Source organism: Adiantum capillus-veneris, unplaced genomic scaffold (genome assembly GCF_014529385.1).
Source record: "Adiantum capillus-veneris isolate H3 unplaced genomic scaffold, ASM1452938v2 Hic_scaffold_325, whole genome shotgun sequence".
NCBI lineage: Eukaryota > Viridiplantae > Streptophyta > Polypodiopsida > Polypodiales > Pteridaceae > Adiantum > Adiantum capillus-veneris.
Window position 1 is genome coordinate 5,169,947 of NW_028221436.1, and position 14,489 is coordinate 5,184,435.

At 41.7% G+C, this 14,489-nt stretch overlaps 1 pseudogene; it reads right to left on the reverse strand.

Moving 5' to 3' along the window:
* Positions 1-13,175: 13,175 nt before the first annotated feature.
* Positions 13,176-13,608, reverse strand: LOC147417137 (cytokinin hydroxylase-like; annotated as a pseudogene).
* Between the last annotated feature and the right edge of the window lie 881 nt (positions 13,609-14,489).

A 14,489-nucleotide genomic window follows, 5' to 3' on the forward strand; every position in this document is an offset into this window, starting at 1 on the left:
CTATCTGGGATAAAATCAAAGAAGCATCTTTGGTAGATCCAGAGTACCAATGTATAGCATCAATAGTCCAGAAAAATAAGATGCCTGAAGCTAAGGATTACTCTCTTATGGAAGGGTGTCTTTACTACAGACATAGACTCTGTGTACCCAGAGACCCAGCTCTAAAGAAGGCTATTCTGTATGAAGCACACGATAGCCCTACATCTGGACATCCAGGCTATGCTAAGACTCTTCATGCTGTCAGGAGGAGTTATTTTTGGTCTTGAATGAAAGGAGACATACTTCGCTATGTGAGGCAATGTCTTTCTTGTCAACGGATAAAAGCTGAAAGGATCAAGTTACCAGGGCAACTTCAACCTCTTGACATACCCCAGATGTCACGTGACATATCCCAACCCTATGTGTCCGTGGGCAAGCTACACCACAGCAGGGTTCAGTCAGTTTAGTCAAGTCTAGATTAGCAGTGATCTGGCACTTTTGTGAGTCTATTCGTAGACCGTACATGCCCAGTCACTTAGCATAGATGCATATCCGCCGGTTTCACACAGCATGATCATCTGAATTCCCATCAAAATCCATTAGCATCAGTTAGGGAAATTTTCCAGTGCATTTAGCCTATATTTCCTATTTATTGGTATTTTCACTTATTATTTTTAAGTGACTTTCCAACAAAAGTAGGTAGGCCAAATTTGCTAAGTTAATCTATAAGAAAACCCAAGTTAGCAAAAAGAGGCAGCAAGAGCTTCCCGCTCAACAGGCAACTTCTCAGCGGTACCCTCCCTCAGCATCAGATCCATCGCCATCACCACCCCTCCTTGGCGTTTTTCATAGGATCAGTCTCGTCTTGAAGCTCCCCCTTCTGGCGACAGTTCCCCTTGAACATCAGCCCTATCCTCGATGTTTTCCCACGACAGAATCACCTCAGCCTTCAACATTTTTGTCATAGCCTTGCAGCGTTTTACTAACGCTAGGCCTTTGCATCAGATTAGCCGATTTCAGCCCTTCCAGAGCAGCGTTATTCAATAGGTGTTCCTCAGCTTGGGCATCGTTTTTAGCAGGTGCAATTCAGTATAAAAATGTAGCTTAGCAGACACAGCACTTCAGCGTTTTTGTCTCTAGCATGACCCCCGACACAAACAATCATTTTCAGCCAGTAAAGCAACAAGAAAATAGTCATTTTCAGCCTCGAAACAGCCACCGAATTTAGCCCATAGAAGATCACAGTTTCCATCCACACGAAGTCGCCGTCGTCATCACCGTCGTCGTCATCGGCATAGTCCCATTGCATATGCATTGTACACCTTTGTGCAATCAAAGTTAGACCACTCTCGCCGACAAGAGTGGGGCCTTTGGAGGAGGGTTTTACAACCTCTCGGTGTCGTATCTCTTCTCTCTTCTTCTCTCAGTCTCATTCACTTGCACGCACAATATCCACTCACTTTGTTCCTGACCAAACACTCTACAAGACGGAAAGCTCTCTCTTTCCCTAAAGAACTAAACAGAACCTTGAGCAATAAAGATCACTAATCTTGAGAAAATACAACATTCATTCCGCTGCACCTAACATTGGTATCAGAGCTTTGGAAGTGTTCTGCATTACTCGAAGAAAGAACCACAAGAATTTTTTTGCTTGTTGCAATCGCACGAACCCAAGTTTACTTGGGCGTGGCGATTCTTAATCGTGTTTTGTAAAAGTGTGACAGGAATCCCAAGAAAGAAGGGCTTGTCCAGCCTCCCCTTGTGTCTTTTTTTACTCATTGAGAGCGGACGGTGCACTTAGCACGGCCGACCAATCGATGTGAGGTGGGAAAAAGCAACCTTGGTGTGAGCGCAAGGCCGCCAAGGGGTGCGTCCGCAGAAAAGGGTAGAACTCGGGTGAAGAGAAGATCCTTCTCCAACGCGATTTGCAAGCGAAAGAAAACCTCAAGACCCTCAAGAACTCAAGAACCTCAAGAATCCAAGACCCTCAAGAATCAAGAACCTCAAGAACCCAAGTTCCTCGCGAGCTTAAGACCCCAAGATCATAGTGCATGGTCGTCACCCGAAGCGGAATGGATACTTCGCATACAGGTGATGAGCATGAGAGAGGCGACGGAGACTCGTCCCCACCCGAAGATGATTTCTTCAACCCTCCCCCTTCGCCATCTACGCCAGACCCTGTGGAGAGTCAATGATGAAGCAAACGATGGCCATGATGGATAGACAAGAAGACAAGCGCCTTGCTTTAAAACGCGAGCGCTACGCAAGAAAATAAACAAAAGAACTAAGGAAGAAAGAAGCGGCAGCACAAAACGCAGCATTGGAGGCCAATCGTGCCGCTCATAGGTTGGCTTTGGAGATCGAGCGTGAAGTTCATAGATTGGCTTTGGAGGTCGAGCTTGAAGTTCGACGAGAGCTATGCACTCAAGAATTGATTGCCCAAGCCCTAGCCTCGAAGACCGAACCACCCAAATATCGTGGGAGCTCGTCAAGTGGCGCAAGCCACGCCGCAGTTTCCAACCATCCAGTTTAGAAAAAGTTGATTTTCAGTAAGTATGATGGTAAGATGGATGCTACTGTTATTCATTCTTGGTTGCATCAATTTAATGCTTATTTTGCGACAACTAAGAAGACAAGCAATAGCAAAGTTTTGATGGAAGCTATGTACCTTGCCGGTGATGTACCTTGCCGGTGATGCCATTAATTAGTACCACACATGGCAAGAGGCACAGCTAGTTGCGCACCTAGAGGCAGCCGACGATTTCACTCCCCTCTCTTTTAGTTGGGCTGATTTCCAAGACAAGCTCAAGGCGCGGTTCATGCCACCTTAGTACCTTGCATGATTGAAGGACGATTGGCGTGCTCTCAAGCAAAGTGGTATGCCGGTTATGTCTTTTTCTAATCGTATTTTGCAGGTAGGTACCCAACTACGCATGTCGGATGATGAGCGCAAAGAGGCTTTACTCTTTGGATTGGACGAGTATATCAAGTACGATGTCAAGGTATTCGATCCAATCGATCTCAACAAGGAGGTAGCGATTGCTCTCGCACACGAGATGAAGCTCAACAAAAGTACCTCGCAGACTTCTCAGAACCCGCAGAACGGTAAGAATGGTAAGAATGATAACTCTTCTAACCAATCTACCAACAGTATCTCATCAAAGAATTCTTTCAATGAGTCTCAGGGTAAGGCTAACACAACTGCTAAACCTAAGCTTACTCCATATGAAAAGGTAGCACAAGGAATTGTAGGAGGATACATCACTTCAGAACAAAGCACTTATTCTAAGGAAGGTCGTTGTTTTCATTGTCACATTAAGGGTCACATAAAACGAACATGTCCTAAGCTTGAATCAAATGAATCTAAAGAACCCACAGCACCCACTACATCTATCAATGCAATGAATGATAACACGGGTGTGCCCAAAGTTTCTCAGGACCCTCCCATTGATGATTCTCTCATTAAATGTTATGGTCGCACATTGGGGCACCTGTTTGTCATATTTTTTGACCCAGGTAGTATGCATGATGTGATCATATCCTCTCTTGTTGAGAGAGCCCGCCTCGAAGTTAGTCCGAGATCTCCTATCAAGATCTCTGGCTTTCGTCCTAGTATGGACGCTCTCGTCATGAAGGAGTGCCTTGATGTGTTGTCTGCAATTCAACAGGCTGCCTTCACTAGAAGATTTGTTGTTTGCAATTCAACAGGCTGCCTTCACTAGAAGATTTGTTGTTTCTCCTATCTCAGGATGTGATATGATTTTAGGCATGAAATGGTTTTGTGAATTGAACCCTCTCGTTGATTGGGAGGCTAACACTTTAACTCTCAATGACAAAAGTGATTCTCATACTGTCTTTCATGGAGAGGAGATTTTTCCTTCTCCATCTCTCATTTCTAATATGCAGGACAAGATTGAAAGGATTCGGGATAAGGAGATTCTCTCTGTCTCTCTTTCTCCACAGCATGACACACAGGACTTGCATGATTATGAGAAGCATGATGATTTCTATGAAAAAGACAAGCCTGATGAATTGCATGAAGATGATGTGATTGTTCACAAGGATGATGTGTTAGTTGATGATGTTCCTAGCGAAGCTAACCTTGTTGAAGATTCGATCAATCACCAAGAATCGATCTTGGATTTCGAGTCGAGGTCCACAAATCCCCCGCAAGAAGATTCGATAGATCCCGAAGAAGCGATCTTGGCTCTCGAGCCTTGGTCCAAAGAACCATCACAGGAAGTATTATGTGTTCGCATGATTGATACGCACGCATTTTTCGAGTGTTTCATTCGTGAAGGTTTCCTGTATTTTAGTCAGCATCGTTATGTGATTCCTTTTCCTAGACATGACATATTGTATGTTGAGCACGTTTCTCTCATGGATGAACACGAACGTATGCAGATTGTTCATGGAAAGGTGAAAAGTTTGTATGTAAGGAAGTCACATTCCATGTCTCTTCCTTGAAAGAGCACATGATTGTATGAGTACCACACATGGGCATTTCCATTGTGATTTGCCACAATTGATTGATTTCAATCAAACGGAAAAGATTGAGCGCATTGTTTGCATGTGTTTGATGAACGGTTTTTCACTGCGTCTCTAGATTCATCTACATTGCATACACAGTCTTTAGAGAAGACTATTTTTTTCCTTCACTTTACATGGAATGGGTATGTTCATGGTTTTGTGTTGGGGATGGTTTCAGGAATTTTCAGCCATGGAGATTCTTGAAGACGAAAGAAGCAGGACTCTAGACGAATTTGAAGCAAGAAAGGAGATTTAGAAGACTTTGTGTCTCTTTCGGCACGGCCCAAAGAAGCAAGCATTGCAGACCTTTATGAAGTTCAAGTACCACACGATCCACACAGCAGAGTGGGCCGGCGAAGAGTCCCTTCCAGGATTCCAGATGCTTTTGGCGATCTCCCTCGATGCCATACAATTCAGTACCAGTATCTCACTTTGAAAAGGAGGGGATGTCACATGACACATCCCAACCCTATGTGTCCGTGGACAAGCTACACCACAGCAGGGTTCAGTCAGTTCAGTCAAGTCTAGATTAGCAATGATCTGGCACTTTTGTGAGTCTATTCATAGACCGTGCATGCCCAGTCACTTAGCATAGATGCATATCCTCCGGTTGCACACAGCATGATCATCGGAATTCCCATCAGAATCCATTAGCATCAGTTAGGAAAATTTTACAGTGCATTTAGCCTATTTTCCTATTTATTGGTATTTTCACTTATTATTTTTTAGTGACTTTCCAACAAGTAGGTAGGAAAATTTTTCTAAGTTAATATATAAGCAAACCCAAGTTAGCACTTTCTGGCAGAAGAGGCAGCAAGAGCTTCCTGCTCAACAGGCAACTTCTCAGTAGTACCCTCCTCAACATCAGATACATCGCCATCACCTCCCCTCCCTTGGCGTTTTTCATAGCATCAGCCTCGTCTTGAAGCTTCTCCCTTCTGGCGGCAGTTCCCCTTGCAGATCAGCCCTATCCTCGGTGTTTTCCCCCGACAAAATCACCTCAGCCTTCAACATTTTTGTCACAACCTTGCAGCGTTTTACTAACGCTAGGCCTTTGCATCAAATTAGCCGATTTAACCCCTTCCAGACCAGCGTTTTTCAGCAGGTTTTCCTCAGCTTGGGCAGCATTTTCAACAGGTGCAATTCAGTATAAAAACGTGGCTTAGCAGACACAACACCCCCGACACAAACAATCATTTTCAGCCAGTAAAGCAACAAGAAAAATAGTCATTTTCAGCCTCGAAACAGCCACCGAATTCAGCCCATAGAAGATCACAGTTTCCAGCCACGAAGTCGTCGTCGTCGTCGTCGTCGTGGCATAGCCCCATTGCATCAGTCCATTGCATACACATTGTAGACCTTTGTGCAATCAAAGTTAGACCACTCTCGCCGACGAGAGTGGGGCCTTCGGAGGAGGGTTTTACAACCTCTCGGTGTCGTATCTCTTCTCTCTCCTTCTCTAAGTTTCATTCACTTGCACACACAATATCCACTCACTTTATTCGTGACCACAACACTCTACAAGACGGAAATATCTCTCTTTACCTAAAGAACTAAACGGAACCTTGAGCAATAAAGATCACTAATCTTGAGAAAATACAACATTCATTCCACTGCACCTAACACTGGATGAAATGGGAATGCATCAGTATGGACGTTCTTAGAGGATTACCTTCTATAAGAGGTTATGACTCTGTTTTTTGTGGTTGTTGATATGCTCACAAAAGTGGCTTATCTAATACCTGTAAAGACAACCTTTACTGCTTCGGATATTAGCCGGGTATTCATCAAGGAGATTTTTAAGTTACATGGTTTACCCAAGCGTATCGTCAGTGATAGAGATAGCAAGTTTACATCAAAATTTTGGACTTCGCTTTTCCAATCTATTGGGTCACAATTAGCCTTCAGTACAGTGCATCATCCGCAGACAGATGGGCAGACTGAAAGAGTTAATCAAGTTATTGAGGGTATTCAGGGCCTATTGTTCGCAAGAGCCAAAGAAGTGGTTACAATATCTTCCTTTGGTAGAATATGCTTATAATTCTTCCGAACACAGAAGCATTGGAATGTCACCCTTTAAAGCTCTTTATGGACAGGACTGTTTAGCACCATTGAACTTCTCGAATCCAACCATCAGGATAGAAGCCTCTAGAAAGATGTTAGAAGATATGGAAGCTTAGACTAGAGCTTTTCGCCAAGACATTCGGGCAGCTCAGGATAGACAAAAGCACCTTGCAGATAAGAACCGTTCGGAAAGAACTTTCAAAGAAGAAGAAAGGTTTTTCTGCAAGTCCGACCGAAGAAAATCAACTTATCACTAGGCAAATACAACTTATCACTAGGCAGATACAAGAAGCTAAGCCCAAGGTATTGTGGACCATTCGAGATCGTTAAGGTTGTGAGTGACCAGGCCTACAAGCTAAAGTTACCTACAAACTTGAAGGTTCATGATGTATTCCACGTCAGCTTACTCAAACCCTACATCCCTAATCCTGATCAACTCCTGGATTCAAATCAGATAGTCATGCCAGCACAAGGAGTTCTCGAGCTCCAACTGGACTATGTACTCGAAACAAGGGAAAGGAAGTTATGCAACAGAACAATCCCGTAGCATCTAGTAAAGTGGAAGGATTACCCAGAAGAAGATCCAACTTGGGAGGACGAACCAACGCTCATAAAAGATTACCCAAACACATTCTTGAAATGAGGACATCTCAAATTCTTCACGTTGGGGAGGTTGTAAAGTCTCTGACCCGAAGAAGAGAAAGCACCATTGTACCATGGAATGAACATAATGAAAAAAGTTACTATTTTTGGTAGTTTTTCAAATTCTGACGGTGCCATGATGTTTAGAATGTTCTAAAGCTTCAAAATGTGAATTGAAATAATTTTTGTGAAAATTTTTCAAAAATAGTAAGTTTTTGGTCACCCAATCCGTTTAGTTTTGACCGTCTCAAAAAACTACACCAATACCCCGAATTTGAAAAAATACATTTTCGGACCTCGAGGGTTGCTAAATATGGCAGGTATTCGGATAGATACACCTTAGTTAGAACTTAGTATAGCAATTTACGACATTAAAATCCGACTCGTATGGCCCGTTTTAGCCTAAAACCAAAATTTCCTAAGGTTGTGCGTGGAGGCACGGGGGTCGAGGCTGTGTGGGAACAGGTCCCAGGCCACTCAGAGCTTGCTTTAGTAGCTAGGGGGCGCCTCTCTTCTTTTGGGAGTTGTGGGAGAGTTTCCATGCATGAGAGTGATTGTGAGAGTCAGTTACACTAGCTAACTGGAAACTTGGTAGGCATGTAACTGGACTTGCCATGCATAAGTGGAGTAGCTCTCAGATGCAAATAGCAAGCCAGGTCGATTTTCAGCATGGAGAGGCCTATTAAGAGTGTGCTCACACACACACACACACACACTTGTACACACATCTTAGGGAGATGCTGCCGGCACACATAGTTTTTGGAGAAGAAGCAAAGGAGGGAAGTGCTACCCAATTTTCATCTTGAGAACTCCATTGGATAAGAAATTCGAGTAGATTTTTCAACCCCTAATCACGATAATATCGATTTAATTTATGTTTTGCTGCAAATCTCTCCATCATTCTCTTGATTCCTCAACTATGATGCTTAATCATAGCTATATTTCTTAATAGCTGCTCTCTAATTCTCCATATCATTATTCTATTACATAATCATCATCCAATAGTTAATTATGCAAGCCATCAATCTCTCCTAATCATAGATTAAATGCATGATAGTAAGAAGAAATCTCCCGCTAGTCAGCATAGTATTAATTGTCAAGCCAGTAATGATGTGGATTTGGTCAATTTCATTCTATTACCACACAATATTGGTGTAACTATGTTGGATTCAATTTATTCATAGATTTAGGATGTAATTAAGGAATATTGATCCGTCATTAATCCACTAGGAAGGGAATATTCTCTCACCTATGCATATGATGATTTTACATTTCTCTACTTACTTTAGCAAGGTGATTAAGCATTGTCTAATTCACCTCTCTAGTAATATAATTAGTTAAAAATCTGAATTTCTTAATAACCTAAGCTAAGTATTTAAATTTTAGAGCAGTTCCCATAGAACAAGTAAGGTGTTATCCCTAAAATTGCTATGTCTTAAAGAAAATCTAACCCCTCGTTATTCAGTGTGATTGTTCAGTGATTCTAATCTGTCATCTTGATTGTTATAGTACTCTCGGACATTAGTTCTTTTCTCCAAGTTGTCAATTAATTAGTGAGTATAAAATGACCCCGGTTAAGAGAACTCGCTTCGGTGGTACCCACGACCGCGAGGCGGGAAGAAGCAACGTGAATGGTAAAGGAAAAGCTCCCATGGACGACCAAGTACCGGCCATCTCACGGGCCATTTGACGAGGAAGTGGGAGGTAGGTCACATTTTCATTCAAGTTGTTTAATTTAACATTGCATATGATAAGTTTAGGAAAAGAGCATATCCCTACATGTAGGACAAATCCGACGAAAACCTCGGCATTTTAATTCAATTGTATATTAAAGTCTAAGTAGGAAAGAACGGTTGATGGATATACTGTTTGAAATAGGAAAGAATGTCTACTAGGAAAAAATTTAGCTCGGCATGGTTCTATTTCCAATGTTGAACTAGTCCTAATCGCGTTGATAGTAGGCTCGAACTCAACTCACTTTGTGATGAGAGATTGTCCGCTAGATGAACCCTGAACCACTTTGTTTGCTTCCACTATAGATCTAGTGGCCACCAGGTTTACCATCTGATCCGCCGTTTGAGACGGCGGGGTGGGGACCTCACAATATACTGCATATTCTAGTGGTATGGGGACACTAGAATAGGTACTATATAGATGACGACATGCATAAATAACGTTGTTTGGTTTAATAATTTATTTATTTTTATTATGAGATTGTTTCTTACAACTAAATACTAATCACTATCTTTGACCAATATAGTTTGCAAATTCTTATCTTTGCAACTGGAGGATAGTGCTTCCCAACAAAGAGGTATGTAATGGAATTGATATTTTACTACTTATTGTAGCTGACATGTGGAAAAGACTTTACCAATCTAAGCCTATGTAAACGGATATATATTTCATATACATTCTATTATTCAAGTGCTCTTTTATAAAGCTTTGGCCATTTATGACCGGTCGGCCAGTTTGTACTCACTTTGACCATATTCAAGAAGTCTATTAAGTAAATACATGCAAGAGAGAAATGGTCACTCTTGCACCGGTTTGACATAAGTTTGTTATTGAAATCTATTTGCGTTTTTTAAATCTATGTGCGCTATTGTAGTCCAATTGCGTTATTTTACTTCGTTTGTTGAAGTCCTTTTGCTGCTAACACTAAGCGGTTAGCCCTAAGGTATAACCTTCAACGATCTAAATACGAAGAAGTCCGTCCTGAGCGGTAAGCGATTAAAGACCTAAGCGGTTTCCTTTAAGCGGCGAGCCCTAGTAAACTGTTTGAATACCAATTAAACTTACACGACTAGCCCTAAATCGCTAAGTGACCAATAACAAAACTAGACGAGCCGTGTGTAGGACCTAAGCGGGTCGGCTAAACAATTTAGTACATAAGCAACTAAGCGCTCTAATTAAGCTACGTCTAACCTTCATCGATCTAAATGCGAACCAATCCTAAGCGATGAAACCACTTATTACTTAAACGGTTAGTGTTAAAGGACTAAACCTAATTAATCGAATAGCCTACAATAAGTCTCATTTACAAAAATAGTAATATAATTTTTTTTTTTCTAAATTTATTTATAAAAAAAAATAATAAAAATAATTATAAAATAACATAATCAAAATATATCTTTCTTTTAACGATAAAATTATCGTTATCTTTTTTTGTTGATGATGATTTTTTAATTAATATTATTTACAAAATAAACAAAAAATTTGAATTAAAAAATGTGTATGAGTCATATATAGTGTGTTTATACTGCATAATGTGCATTTTTATTTACTTGCGTGTATTTTTATGTCAATGTGTGTGTGTGTGTGTATTTGTGTATGCAACAAAAAAGAATGTTAAAGCACTCACATGCGGCCTATAATTTGAGCAAGAAACAATTGGCAAAATGTTCTCAAACCTGCAAACACACACACACACACACACACACACTATGTTACACAAAACACAAAAGTAAACAAATCCACAAGGAAACTTGAAAGAAGCTTACCTTGTTGATGGGGAGCAGCATACAAGTGAAATTCTCAACTCCACAAAATCGTGAGGCAGCAGATCTACAGAAAGTGAGGAGGAGGAGGGTAGAGAGAGGAAGAGAAGAAAGGCGCAAAATACGCAAGAGAAACTTGCGGTTCTATTTTTGCAGGATTCACCGATGTAGATGTCAGTATGTGTATCGGTACAAGCGTCGGTATACGCACCGGTATAGACATCGACTTGCACATCGGTGTGCACTGTTTACACGTCAAAAATCTGAAATTAATTTAAGTGATCTCTTGTAGTGTGCTCAATCATTTATATCAATTAGTGCTAGATCACATTGTTCCCTTTCAAAGGCCCTTGGTGCTTTCACACGGTCATGCTCAATAAGTGAAAATTGTATAATTGCATGTCCATTGTATTTGTACAAAGTATGGCCACTAGCTACAAATTGCTTTCTCTAAGGATGTATAGCTTTAGTGTATAGATTGATGCCTCTCAAGTCATTGTTCAACAATTAATAGTTTTGACAAGATTTAATGTTATCACGGTCTAAAACGTCGAAGAATGATAGGCACGCCATGCTTAGGTTGCAAGGTGAGGATACAAATAGGAGCATGTCTATACGAAGGAGAGAGATGAAATGTGAATTGTGAAAGGAGCATGCAAAGAACAATCTTAGCCTCCATCATTGCAAAGTTTTGTCCAACACAATTTCGAGGTCCAAAAGAGAAGGGCATAAAGGCCATTGGATTTTTGCAAGCTTTCGCTACTCCCTCTGAAAAACGCTCCGGCTTGAACTCATCAGCATCTTCTCCCCATATGGTCTTGTCATGGTGGATTGCAAGCACAGGTACCCACATCGATAACCCCTTTGGAATTTCAAGATCTCCAACCTTTATACTTGAGAAAGCCTCTCTTGCAAGAAGTGTGGCAGGCGTGTAAAGTCGTAGGGACTCCAATAGAATCATACCTAACTGCACATAATAATACACTATGTTAGAAACTTTCTTGACCTCTATTAAAAACTTTGAGTTTGATTGAGATACTCTTTCTTGAACTTGATAACACTCACCTGCTTCAAACAAAGTAGATATGTCCTCCAACTTACATCCCAAGTTATGTTTATACTCAATTAGCTCGATGAAACACAAGACTATTTTGAAACACATTAGGTCATAACTTATAGGACCACAGCCATGTACTAGTACATGAGAAGAACTCTTTATGTATTTACTGTTATATATACAATATCAAATATCTATGACATCCACTACTTTTTGTTTTCGAGCTTTCAAAAATAGTTCCAAAGAACAATAGAGTCAGGCAGGCATAGTTGTCTTGATGCTTTTGCCCCAAGTCTTAAGTAGTTTTCTTATATAGCTGATGATCTCCTTAAAAGACCCACAATTCATCAAGTTTCTCTTTTCATTTTACAATATATAGTAAAATAGAACCCTTGGCCATATTTACAACCTTATGGTCAGAAGGCCAAGGGTTCACCTTAAAATATATAAGTGTAGCACGTGAGTTTGGTTGGAGGGGTTTTTATATTTCAAAGTGCTAAAAAATTGTATATACAAGAGGGAACGTGTAAAAGTGATTTTTTTATTTATTTTAAGTACAGGTTTATGGAATAAAAGGGGTCTTTTAATTCATAGTGTGTAGAGGGGTTTTATGAATATCTTTTGTCAAAGAAAACTTTCAATCCCTAGAGAATTCCCAGTGTACCTAATTATGTCATTCTATACCAACTTAGAGCAGACAAGTTTCCAGGATTTAACGTCAAGCATGTTAGATGTTTCATACCTTGCTTTAATGGGTACATCTCTCTCTCTCTCTCTCTCTCTCTCTCTCTCTCTCTCTCTCTCTCTCTCTCTCTCTCTGGGTCTAGGCTGTCTTCAAACAACTTATCCCTGATGAGCTTCCTAGGCAAAGCGAGACTGCAAAAGTTGTGCCAATCAAACAAAGCAGAGTTTCTGGAAATCCACAAAAAAGAAAGCATCCATACTCTGAGAAAACCAATACATATACAAGTCCAAGCCAGGGATGAAGTTTGGATTGCACCAAATAAAAGCATGAACTTTGTGACTTTAATCTTCCAATAAAGATATATATATCATATAAACATCCCCACCAGGCAAGGCATGCAGTACAGGGCAATTCCGAAACAGGTGTTTAGTTGTTTCTAGTTGCAGACATCCTCTTCCTTGCTAAGTGCTCTCCAAGAGGGAGGCCCCCTGTCCAAATCCTCCAAAGGAAAACTTTATGCTTGAAAGCTAAGTAGACTTTCTCTCTCTCTCTCTCTCTCTCTCTCTCTCTCTCTCTCTCTCTCTCTCTCTCTCTCTCTCTCTCTCTCTCTCTCTCTCTCTCTCTCTCTCTCTCTCTCTCTCTATGTGTGTGTGTGTGTGTGTGTGTGTGTGTGTGTGTGTGTGTGTGTGTGTGTGTGACAGTGCTTACCACTTTAAGCCTGCTAAGCATGTCGAAGTCGGGCATGTCGCCATGCTCGTGTATGAAGAGTAGAGCCTCCTGGCGGGCACGATGCTGCCAAGTGCGGTTGGAGGCCAGGAGCATGAACGTCCATGTCAACAACAGCCACGTCGTCTCGTGGCCGGTGAAGAAGAAAGTCTTGCATTCGTCCATTAGCTGCCGAGAGGTATACATCCGGCCCAGCTGCTGACGTCGACGACGCTGGCCGCACAGTGGGGCGCAGCTTCTAGCTTGGCCGCTTCCATCTCTGCCAGCATCAGCCCTAACAGGTCCTGCCCATAATAATCATTCTTCTGCTGCCCATCCTCATCATCAATATGTCCTGCCATGGCTTGCAGTGCTGCTGCCCGGTGACCCTCGATGATTTCCATGAACAGCGACTCCACCTCCTCCTTCAACTTCCGTATCCTACTCATATAAAATATAGCATAGCATTCTCTATTCATCCAACCCCACACACACAACACCACACACACACACACAGAGAACTTGTTTGAAAAAACGGTTCATGCGAAAGATCAAAATAGGACAATTAAAGAATTCAAACCCCGACGTATATATTACAAGAAGTTTTGGACAATTTCCCACATTGTGATTTATCTCAACATCATGAGCTTCTCTGAGGCTGAAGGTGTGAGGGAGGCGCCGGATACTTAGCTAGGTATGATTGGGGCATGGGACCACCGGTCCAGTGTAGGGCCGGTGGTCCCTACCCCCACTCGTACCTAACTAGGTATGCGGTCCTCGTCACTATATGGCACGGTTCTAGGCCAGAGGGGATCTAGGGCTCAAATTTGAAGGCGCGAGGAAGCTTTAATCTCTGCTATCGGATCATAAAGAGAACTAGGGGTGAACTGTGGATGGGTGAACTAGGGGTGGAACTAGGGGCGGATAAGCTAGGGGTGGGTGAACTAGGGGTGTTTTAAACTAGGGTGTGATCATGTGTCATGCCAACATGGACATCGACGCGCGCTAGCGTGGTGATAGAGCATCGTGTGACAACCGAGACGTTCGAGGTTCGACCCACACCCCGCGAGGCAGGTGAACTAGGGGTGAACTAGGAGTGAACTTGGGGCGCCATTTTTGCCCCGAGTTCACCCCTAGTCATATATAGTGTGTTTATATTGCTTAATGTGCATTTTTATTTACTTGCGTGTATGTTTATGTCAATGTGTGTGTGTATTTGTGTATGCAACAAAAAAGAATGTTAAAGCACTCACATGCGGCCTATAATTTGAGCAAGAAACAATTGGCAAAATGTTCTCAAACCTGCAAACACACACACACACACACACAC